The sequence below is a fragment of the Hermetia illucens genome, chromosome 2 (assembly GCF_905115235.1).
Source record: "Hermetia illucens chromosome 2, iHerIll2.2.curated.20191125, whole genome shotgun sequence".
Lineage (NCBI taxonomy): Eukaryota > Metazoa > Arthropoda > Insecta > Diptera > Stratiomyidae > Hermetia > Hermetia illucens.
Window position 1 is genome coordinate 29,546,020 of NC_051850.1, and position 12,098 is coordinate 29,558,117.

Genomic DNA, 12,098 nt, shown 5'->3' on the forward strand with positions numbered 1-12,098 from the left:
CTCGGTGAATGTCCCATCTTCCTTTTTCAAGCAGACAGAGGATATTCTCCCGTCTTTGGCTACAGCCTTGTACAGCCTGGTTGCTTCTGTGATCTGTTCAATCCCTTCACAGAATTCCCTAAAGCTGTTCCGTTTCGCTTCCCTGATGGCGTTGCTATACGCAGTCAGTGCATTTTTATATGATACCTCCGCCAGTCCCCGGTTCGTTTTGCCCGGTTAAAGAGTTTTCGTACCTCCGTTCTCATTCTGGCTAAGTTTCTGTTCCACCATGGTACATCCCTTGATGACTTGACTGTCTTGGCCGGACAGCTGGCCTCGTATGCGAGGCCAACGAGTGGATAGTTAGAGGTATCGGGTGAAATTGCGTTGACGTTTTGTAGGTGCAAGATAACCGCAGCTACGCGAAGTGGACCAGATCAGTAAGCAATACTTAAGGATGCTTCAAGAGTATTAAGGAGAATTGGGTAGAGTTGAAATCAGAAGGGGTAAGCAATATAAATCAAGACATTCAAAAAGCGCGGTTACTAACATCAGTGTCTACTAAAGGACAGCTTAACATCGAATGTTACACCGAGGTCCTGTATGGAACTCAGATACGATGAAGGGTGGCTGTCCCAAAGAGGATTTAAGAGAAGAACACATTGAATGGCAGTAGTTGACGTGACTTGCCAACTTATTAACAGAGCGCCGGAGAACCAGAGTGTCAAAGTCCGTCTGTAGAGACATACAGTCTATTGGAAAAGCTACAAAGGAAAAGAGTTTAAGGTCATTATGGTAAAGCAAGGTAGTGAAAGTGAGGAGAATAGGAACTTCGTTGGTGAAGAAGTTGACGGTATCCAGGGGAAAGAGAAACCGGATATACAACCACTGAAGGGAATACTGCAGGAATGGCTAAAGAGATGGAATGCCGGCATTGTAATGAGTGGCAGACGAATCTTAAATAACATGTTAAGCCCAGTTTGGACGGTAGTATAGTGTTTATTAACATGATGCTATAGCCCAAGCTTGCTTCATCTATCGGTCCAAACATCTGCTACAAATCCGTCAAGATAACCCACACTTTCTGTTAAGAGTATAGGCATTTGGCTATGAATTCGTTGAAGTCTAGTAGATTGATAGCAGTGGACCGACGTTTTGAAAGTCGTGCTGCTCCTTGGCTATAAAATTGCCAAAATGAGCGGCCTCCAGCCGTTGACATCTCTCTCAATAGATCTGTAATAGGGAGAGAGGAGCGAAATAGAACGGTAATTGTCGGTAGAGAATGATCTTCACTTTATGTATAGGGATAATGCGAGCCTCTTTCCACAGGCGAGAAAAGTGACAACCTTCCAAGTCTTTATTGAAAGTTATCTAGAGGAGGAGAGAAATGTGTTAGTTGGTTTTTAGCAGAACTAGGTCGTAGGATCAATTAATGATTTCAAGGTTGCCAATGAAGTGTTTCACTAAGGAAGGAAAATAAAAAGACTTAGTTTTGGAATTAACATAAAAGTCCCAAGTAAGTCCTGCCTTCGAACTTAACGAAAGTGGAAGAGGGCTGGACGAGTGGCAGGTGTTGTAGATGTGATTCCAGAAGAGCGTCCGTATGCCAATGCGTCGTTGATACTTGGATATTAATGACTTTACTAAAGTTCACAAAGTTTTAATGTGAGAGAAATTATCGTAGGAAAAAGCAATACAACTTGCAGAAGATAAGATTAAGAGTGTTATTAGAGGTGAGCTTGAACTGAAGATAGGTAGGCTCATGATAGCGGTTTATGTCCCACCGCCTATGCCTAACTCTTCAAGTTCGAATAAACAAAATACTTTCCCAATGCCTTGTGAACCTCCTCCTTCGTGGTGATCTCATCCATATCCCTGTAGACTATAGAGACCTTGAAGCTACTGGCCCTTATGGTGGTTTCCGGTTTTTTCAATGTGGCTTAAGAGTTTCTCCGCGGTTACATCCAAGTAGTTCTTGAGCTCCAACATAAGATCTTCTTTCTGGGACCTCCCAATTCGGCTAATATTATTTCCCAAATGGGTGAGTTCTGGGTAGGCACTCACTCTCCTGGGAATGTCAGCGTATAACCCTTCTCCATGTTTGAATGTGAATATAATCTCCAAGCACTCCTTTTCGGCGGTGCAACCTTTCTCCAGGCTTCTGCATCCTCCTTATAGGGTGCATTCCCTTTCATCCCAAATTGCGGCTACGTGAGGTTCAACAATAACCTTAGCTCTCTTCCTCACCTGCTCCACTTTTTGCGTGTTGAGTACTTTTTTCTTTTGGTGTTTACTGCCTTGTTGACTTGTTCAACTGTTCAGACAGCCTCTCCCGTGTTCTGACTGGACGCCGCTTGTGTTGCATTTCTCTTTTTCGACCGATATCTTCACTCCTATTTTATCTTGGACTTGCCAAACACCAATCTAATGCTACTTACCATGCTATTTTCTAATTAATATTTCAGCGTTCCTTGATAAATTCGCAGTGCTTCGTGATTTTGTTACCTAGTTCGTTAAAAGCGGTTTCCAATTAGACGCTGCATCTTTCGTTGCTCAGATACTTTAATGTTTAAGCCTATGGGTTACAGAAAACCTACAACAGTTCCTGAAAATAAGAAGGTTGGTCCAAACCAGACCTAGGTGCCTGAAATAGAAGAATCTTAAGTACCAAAGTATCTTTTATAGAATGTTGAAGTTCTTGTAAACTGGGGAGACATTTTTCAACTCTGCTTATTGACACCACTTTTAAATCCTCATATCAACCGGTACCGTCAACTTAAAGTCCACCATTTTCAGCTGGGGTTGGAATTTTTTCAATAATGGAAGTTCATAAAATTCTCATATTCTTTCAATCTGTGAACAGCATCATCAGCACATCCTTGATCTTGACTGGAAGAGGCATCCGCATAAAGTCAGATGATATGAAAGCACTCACATATAACAGCTCCCCAGCCAGCCATTTGTATTTTCACACAGAAGTTGCGGTGTGATGTGCCCAAACTTTTCACGCAAGTAGTCTGGCAGGTTGCCTGTTTGCTGTTGGTACACACAAGCAGATCATATCGGCTCAACCATTTCCTTTTTGAGCACAATATGGTCCCCGTCAAAGCTCAGCGCAATTCAGTCACAACCTTTGTGCGATGATTGGAAATATTATGAACTTCCTTTTCAATATCAGGAGACTACTTTCTACACCATCTTTCTACGTAGTCGAATTGATTCCGCTGATTCCTTCAGATTGAGCCTGGGGTTGGTATCGAGTGCTTTTCGCAACGCAGTCAACAGGATTATCGTCGTTTTGATGCAAATGTTATTCCATTTGGCGTCGTTTTCTCGAATATATCAATGGGAAAGCCATGTCTGCAGTCGATTGGCATTCCGTGCTTCCAATAAACAGATGATATTTTACTGTATCTATTTGCATTTATTGAGCGACTGAAGACGTTCCGTCATATTTCACGCAGGGTAATTATTGTAATCTATTCCACCTTTATGACTTTAGCTGGCTCCGTGCTTGTGGGATTGGCTGCCTTTCTGGCAAACGTTCAATTGCCGATTTTATAACTATTTTGCTGATGTTTGGTGCTTGAGCTCGTTAGCATTCGGATCTTATCTTCACGTGGAACATCTTTACTATTCGACGTACTTATTTTATTTTGCTGCTCTAATGCCTCCCTCTGGCTCGCTGCCATTATTATTTTTGTTCCGCTTGTTGGCCTACACAGAGTAGTCGCGTCATACTCAACAGCTTTCTTGCTGCTTTCAACGGGGCTGGAAAAATTCAATCTTTTTTTCGAGCGAACTAAATTTAAGTTTTTATGGACAAAGTGTCTACACTTTCCGGGATTTTTCAAGCCCTTGTCATTGGCCTGTTTACTCGAATGTCGAGTTCTTGGCGTGGGTAATAACAATAGCTGCAACGAGGAAATTGTTCAATTATGTGAAGTGATGTGAGAACCTGGAAAAGTGGACGTGATTCAGTGAAGGTTTCTTATTTATTTGGGGTGGAGTTCTGTTCGAAAAGTGGAGAATTTGTTATGAAAGTTTGTGTTGTTCTTAAGAGGAACAGTGAGTGTAAACTTGGGGTGAAATCACGTAAATACCGTGTAAGTGCTTTTATTGTTCTTAAAATTGCTTTCCAAACCTTGCGCTCTGGCACCAATCGGCAGCAATTGAATTAAGTTTAAAGAAGGGACCTTCTATTGCGGTGGGATAGGAATGGTGTAGATATTGGAGCACAGCCAGCAAAATTCTCCGAAGTAATGAAATAATGGCGGACTTTCTTTCATACTCAAAAATATATTATTGTTCTATAGCCTTTGAAGTGGAGGCGCCAAACCATTTCGATTTGGAAGAAACATAAAACCGGCCAACCAACCAACCCTAACCACATACCCTATTTCGTTTTTTTTTCTATTTATGACCCTTTGGACTCTTTTGAAGCCTTTACCAAACGAAATTGAATAATGTGCTCCTTTGGTGTTTAATTTGTTCGTGAAACATTATCAAAGGAAATAAGCAATAAGATCTTCCTGCCACCGTAAAAGTTCGAAGTCCTAACTAGGACGCTATCAGGCTCCATTCTGTCACCGATATATATTATTCATCCTTGTTATCGGTGACTCCTTTCATGCTGCCAACCTAGCCTAAACACGACCGCTTTCACCCTTTAGTCATTATCTTCAAGGATATTTGAATAAACCAGCATATACCAGTACATTTGCTATCAGAGTCCGCAGATCAGGATACTGCTCTGGCTATTCTCAACAGACTACGCCTCACACATAAAGAGCTTCAATTTAGGGTTTACGACATGGCAACTTTTACTGATCAAGAACGGCCTGTGGAAGTATACACGAATACGTACAATATAGGTGTATCACATAGCTTTCGAGGATACGCCAACTTATTTAAGTCGAAGGTATAAAATCTCCTCCTTCTCCTCCGCTAACTCCGCAGGCCTGCCATTTTGGTATTACGTTGCGAGGCAAGATCAGTTAAGAACTGCGGTTTACGATGTTATTTATCACCTTCCTCTAATGCTCCCCCTCCCTCAACATATTTTGAATCATTAATTTTTCTACCGAACTCCGAGTTGTCTCAGAGGCTACCGTATGATCCATGGTATTCTTGGGTGACAAGAGCGCTTCGGTGAAAACTTCCACCTCCGCCCTGGACACAGCAAATCTCGAACAGTTAGAAAAAAGATGCTCCACATCCCCCACAATCATCTCAGAAGTTAGGCAACCGACGCGGAAATGGTAGTTATGCTCGCAAACCGCTTAGAAATTGAATCAGGTCGTAGCTCAATTTTTCTATCGTCATTTAATCCACTTTGTGACATCTAGGGCAATTATGTGATTCCAGCGATTTCAAGGTGAATCGTCTTATTCCTTCAGAAACTCTAGCAAAGCTTCAGTCGCACTAATTGCCGATGTTAGGTCTAGGGCTCACCGATTGCACGATGGGAACCATACCTGCTGTCACACAAGCTCCTTCATCTGATGTTGTACGGTAGGCGCACAATGCTTCTAATGTATTTAATCGGTGAGGGCCTGAAGCCGAGACTAGAGCTGTATAAGAGCTGCAGGATCGAACTAACAAATCCGAAGAAAAGGAGCTGAAGGCTTTGCTTTGGAGTACCTAGATTCGGTAACATGTTTGCCAAAAATGTATTGTCTCCCGATGCCTCTTTTACTTAACTCTCAAAATTTGGCTTGAAATGTAGCTTTCGGTCAAACATGACTCCTAGGTATTTGAGCGTTGGTTTCAAATGTATGGTCTGCTCGCCAATCCCACTTTTTATCGATGTCTCCTTTATTCGTTTGGAAGAGAGCGCGAGATCAGCGTTTTCATGCCAATATCTGATTTTCCAATATTATCTGCGAAGTTAACAACGGTCCATCAAATCAAAGTCAACCTTTCGTCGAACATTATTATACTCATTCATTATTATTATTATTATTCTGTTAAGGGGAAGTCGCACCGTGTCGTTAAAGAACTATTGCGCCCCTTTTACTGGTAATAGCATACCTATTAATCATAACTATAACCGTAAGGAATTTTAGTATATTCCCTACTTCCAAATATTTTAGCTTTGCACCTGGTATTAAGTGTTCTCCCAGATGCCTCGACCTACTTTGCACAAGTGTCGGACACTGTCCCAGAACATGTATAGAGGTTTCATCATACTCCGCATAGAGGGCGCAGGGAGTGTCCGTAGATATCCCTAGTTTCCCTAGGTGATAGTTCAGCCGACAGTGACTAGTAAGAATTCCCACTATGATTCGCAGGTTCTTTCTGGTGAGGTCTAAGCAATCCTTTGTGGGCTTGGGTTCGTATCTCCCAATAAGCACCCTGGACTGCTCTATTACTAGTAGGTCCGCCCAGTACACGACCCTCAACCGCTTCTCTTAATTTTTTAATGCCACAGCTATAAACCCATTTCCGAACAGAAGGGTTCTGGCCCATGTAAGGCGTCCCTGCTCCCTTCTTGGTTAGTTCGCCCGCTGTCTCATTCCCTTTCAACTCAACATGACCTGGAATCCAAAGTATTCAGACCTTGTTGAATCAGCTGAGTGTATTCAATCTCTCAAGGTATTCCCATACATATTCACCCGGTTGGAACTGGATGTCTTAATCGCTGCTTGGCTGTCGGTAAGAATAGCAACGTTCGGCCCCCTGTAGTTCCTTTGGAGATTAAAAGAGGTACTTCTGTCTATGGTGCATATTTCCGCCTAGAATATGCTAGTGTACGTACCCATTTGCTCCAAATACATTTCCCTTTGGCCAATGACACCACCACCCGCTCCCTCTGCTGTGAGGGACCCGCCAGTGTATCAAGTAATCAGTTGCTGGTTTAAGCCGTATGTCACAGCCACGCTCTCCCAGTTTGCCTTGTTATTCCAACTTGTTTCAAATTTCTTATCAAAGTGAAACCTCGTTGTCATGTTATCCCTGGTGGTGTAAATAATTCGGAGTTCCACCTAAAAAGAATATCAATCTTCCTTCTGTTTAGGTATTGCAGTGTATATCCAAAGTAGTATCTTCGGGCTGCAACTCCATTTTTTTCCGCTATGGACCTACAAGTCATCAGCGCCCTCTTAGCTTTCCGACATGCGTCTTGTAGAGTAATTTTTGGTCTAACGTAATTCCCAAATATTTGACCTCTGTTTCTCGTTTCAACTCCATGTCATGTAACCTCATGGTTCTCTGCTGATCAAGCTTATGTTTCCTATTGAATGGTACTATGGTGGTTTTCGCTGAATTGATGGGCAGTCTCACCTTCTGTACCAGGCACTAGTAACTCTTAGTCTACTCTGGATTCTACCACATAGGGTATCCTCATATTTACCCCTACAGACAACAATGTCGACTGGGTTAACCGTGGACTTGAATTCCAGTATTTGTTAGCACGCCCAGGTGTTCGTCCACTACCATACTCCACATAGGCGGTGATAGGACCCCGCCCTGTGGACAACCTTGAGTAGTAGTCACGACAGTAGAATTTGTACCTGTCGGTACCTCTATTTGTCTGCTTTCTAGCGTTTTGCCCATCCACAAAGCCAGGGTGTTTCCCAATCCCTTGTGGCTCAGGGCATCTTTAATCTCTGTGTGTGATATGTTGTCGAATGCTCCTTCTATATCCAAAAATGAACACAGTACAGTTTCTTTTGTTTCTATGGCATCCCGTAGTACACCCATCAGCTGATACAGAGCAGTTTCAGTTGACCGTCCTGCTCAGTAAGCGTGTTGACAGTGATGTAAGGGATTACGCTTTAGAATGTTAGTTCTAATATCGTTGTCTATGGCCTTCTCCACCGTTTTGAGTACGAACGGTGTTAGGCAAATTGGTCTGAAAGGTTTACGGCGGGAAGACCACTTTTGCTTCTCTCCATGCCGTTGGTATAAATTCCAAGGCTATGCTGCCCCTTACCACCCTCAGAAGAAACTCTAAGATGTTTCTTAGGCTTCTCCGGTTTAGTGCTAGGAAAATGCTATTTACTCCGGGTGATTGCAGTGGTTTAAAAGTCCCCACTGCCCACCTTAGTTTAGCTTCTGAGCATTCCCCTTTTGCTAGTTTCCAGTTCTCCTTTCTTCCCCTTTTATTCGTTATTGGGGTGTCAGGCAGGATGATGTTGCCAGCCGCCGTGGGGTAGGACTCCGGGAAATGAGGTCTGAGAGGCAGGTGTATTCTATTCTCCTCATTCTCGGTAAATGTCCCATCTTCGTTCTTTAAATGAACAGAGGATATTGCCCCGTCTTTGGCTACAGTCTTATAAAACCTGATTGCTTCTGCGATTTGTTCGATCCCTTCAAAGAATTCCCTGAAGCTGTTCCGTTTTGCTTCCCGCATCGCATTGCTATCCGAATGAGTGCACGTGTACAAGTATGCTGCCAAATCGATAGTTGATATGGCAACTCCTAAGTGTGATTGCCTCCAGGGATCGGTCATCTTCCCGTATCGTGAGAAGTCTATCTTTGCCCTCCGCCATGCTTCTTAAGACGCTCCATAATCGCATATGAAGATCCTCATTCTGAGCGATGTGGAGGTGGATACGATTTTAGGAGAAGTCCTAGAACCGATCTTCGTGGAACCCCACCGGTTGTCCTATACATTTTAGATTTATCGTGGGGCCTATAATACGGACCACCCAGAGGCTTACTTGGTTTCGGAGTAAACACTAGCTTCTGCTGCTTCCAATTTTTAAGAAAACTCCTTTCCTCCAGGCATGCCGTACATATTTTAGTTAATCCACTTGAAACTTTCTGTCCGTCTATGGAAACCTTAATGAGACGCTGATTTGACCATGCCAATGTGCAGGATTTTTATCCTTTCACAATTCTCTCGATCCCGCCTGCGTCGTGGAACCACCAATCGGTATTACATCCCGATTTGGAGTCAGCTCACGATTACGTTGTCTCCTTTCATCTACACGCGACGTCAGTAACCGTGTTTATGGCCACTTCTCTTTGTTGTAATTTGCTCTGGATAGATTTAATTGTGGACTTGACTCCATCCCAATCCTCCTGACTTGCTGTTAATCTCTGTCCACTTCTAAAATTCCTCTAGGTTCCTCCTTTCTTTCACGAATCCGGGACAGTGGAACGATACATGCTCTGGATCCTATGGAACTCCGTCGGAGTGTCAAGGGTAAGGTGGCCAGATTAATGTTGCACAGGTACTGGCGATATCCTCGATTTAAAAGTATTTAATGGGCGACTTGGAAGTGATCGTGTGATTCTCAATTTAAATGCAGGCGTAATTTCTTTTATGGCGGTTGGTCATGATGACTACATCAGACTTTAAAGTGTTAAACCAGAATTCTCTAACCAAACATTAACAGCACTGATTATTTCAGAAAAATATAACTAGGCATCTTCCAGATGACATGCGGTTACAACCGGTGCTATGCCATCGGCACTATCCATCACTCATCTGGAATCGGAAGTACATCATATATGATGTTCCACAACGGTGGCTCAAAAACGGAGCCTCTGGAACACCCGCGGTCATAATGTGCGCGGAGGTCCGTCATAAATGTCAAACGAGAGCTTTTTCTTGTAAATAACTATTAACATTAGTTGGTAGATAGAACAGAAGACTAATCTTCGCCAGCGATTTTGAGTATGAGGTTTCAATTTACTGAATTGAGTGCATTTCACACGTCCAGGAGCACCACCATGCAATATTTGCTAGTAATATCCTGTCAGTGAATTGCGTTTTTGCCAAAGCCGGTAACTAATGTGATGACGGTTCATCTCGGTTGATCTCGCTTCCCGAAATCCAACAGCCAAGAGTAATTTATTGTAGAGTACGCATTCTACCATTTTACCTATAGTGTCCAGAAGGCTTATGGGTCGGTAGGCCCGGTGGCTTTACCAGCCTAATGCAGCAGTACCAGGTTATGCTGCTCCTATTATGCAGGAAATATCCCCTCGGACATGCACACTTCAAATAACTCAGCAAATATGGCTGGTCGGGATTTCACAGCGAACTTAAGGGTCCTCCTTCCTATGCCATCCTGATCTGGGCTCCAACAGCTTGTCTCTGGTTACTGTGGGAATTACCATTACATTCAGAGGTGGCTGGAAATGGTCAGTTCTAATCTCTTTCTGGGGGGCTAGCCCCTGGGTGATTTTCAAAAATCTGTAAGGATGCATGGCCTGCGTGTGGTCCAACCACGATTCTATAGGCGTTACACCACGAGTTTACTTCAGCCTCTTAACAGAGGGGCTTAAAGCATTCCTTCTTGCCCCGCTGGAGCATTGTGGGCTTGCCTTTATGGTTGCTTTTTTTTTACCCCTGATTGATCCTATCTACTGCCCTCTTTGCCGTTCGTCTGGCTCGGTGGCAAGCTCATCGAATTCCAGCCAGTTCACAATTCTACTAGCAGTTAGCTGTGGTACTGAGAATGTGCACCTCTTAGGCATGGGCACGTCACATATTTTGCGATGCATAATGTCACATGAAGAGCTCTTTACATAGAGGCGCCCACTTTAGGTTGGCCAAATCGCACCTCTTTGTAGGTCTGCTTAACCAAAGACTTTGGAGACTATTCTGACAGCTTTCTTGATTTCGAGCGTGATGGCTTTTTGCTCTGTAGATTCCTTCTTAATTCGGCCTGGCGATCGTTCTGCATGTAGTCTTCGATGACATTTTGGAATCAAGGCAGGATAAAGGATGTTATTTAGTTGGAACAGCGAGAATAAAAATAGAGGAACTTTTTTCAATTTTGCCGAAAACGTGATGGCGGATCTTCCAGAGCAACGCACAACTGTGAAATTTTGTATCCTGTTGGGGACATCCACCGCGGAAACTTTTGTAATTTTAAAGATTGCTTACGGAAATGCTGACCTAAGTAAAAATAAGAGTCTATGAGTGGAGAAATGTTAGTTCAAGACCAACCCTGTACAAGACGCCCTTCAAGAAGTGATGAAAACGTTGACATAATCAATGTCCTCGTTAGTGAGGGCGACTGCCGAACCATTTGTCAACTCTGTGAGATGCTGGGAACATCATGCAGTTCAATTCAGATGATTTTATTTACAGATTTGAACATGAGAAAGGATGCGGCCAAATTAGTCCTTTGCGCTCTCCGTAATAAAGCTTTTGAACAAAATAGGATGACATCGATTGTCCTTTTTGCCGGGGTTTACACCAAAGAGTGCTCTAGGGATTTTATCCCAGATTTTCTCGCTCTCAAGTTGGTATTGCTTCTTGGAATTTTCTTCACATTTTATATTATTCACCGCAATTTATTGATCCGTATTGTGATACATATGATTCAACAGGACGTTGACCAACGAGGACCCTTCAGTCGATCTGAGGGGCATACTTTTCACTGTGTTACTTAACCGGATAGCTTCAAAGGGGTTCGGAAAGTTTTGACAGTTGCGTAGAGTAAATGTCTCATCTTGGCAGATGTGAAAGCATTGGGTGCTTTTCATCTAAATAACATTAAAGGGTCGGAATTACGAGTGGCCTCCATTAGATGCAATCATTTCTGTCTTTTCACTTAAAGGTAGGTAAATGATATTAACTCCACTTGTTTACTACACGCTATTTGTCCCCAAGAGTCACAGCTAAACTGAAAAAAACTTTCCACTTATGTTTTTGTAAATGTTCAGGGATTAACTTTATCCACAACCGGCATTAACAGCATTATCGGTATCGGTGGCACCCTAATTTCCTAGAATCCTAAATAGTTTACTGCCTTAATGATAGTATAATTGTGGGTGTTTTACTTTTTCATTCGGTGATAATGAAAACCTCATGTAACTAATCAAGATGGAAAGCTATTCAAGCAATTTGGAAAAATGTTAGAAGTTTTAGGAAAGATACTGTAATTATGAGAGCCCATCGATGAGAAAACAAACTATATTGTTCGGCAAGAGCCTGTGACTGCAGACAAGCAGGGAAAGAGGCAATAATTCATTCTGAAATTGAACCTTAATCAAATCAAAATATTCATTAACCGAATGACAATTTGATATTCATTGTAATTGACAAGTGTCCATGACCTTTGTCCTTAGAATTAGCTAATCTGGTCGCCATTGCTGTGCTTTTTGAGTAAATACTGTGTAACCCATATTCAGAACTCGGAGTAGAGAATTAA

General features: G+C 42.7%; 1 protein-coding gene across 3 annotated transcripts in view; it reads left to right on the plus strand.

Annotated features, from left to right (window-relative positions):
• Window positions 1-3,644: 3,644 nt before the first annotated feature.
• LOC119649141 (prolactin-releasing peptide receptor) overlaps window positions 3,645-12,098 on the plus strand; it is a 97,526-nt gene continuing 89,072 nt past the window's right edge. For 2 of the 3 annotated variants that reach the window (XM_038051149.1, XM_038051150.1), the window contains exon 1: window positions 3,645-4,085. The gene's annotated coding sequence lies outside the window, so the exon portion shown is untranslated. Of the gene's footprint in view, window positions 4,086-11,100; window positions 11,505-12,098 lie in introns of those variants that run through there. The other variant, XM_038051152.1, reaches the window with a different exon arrangement.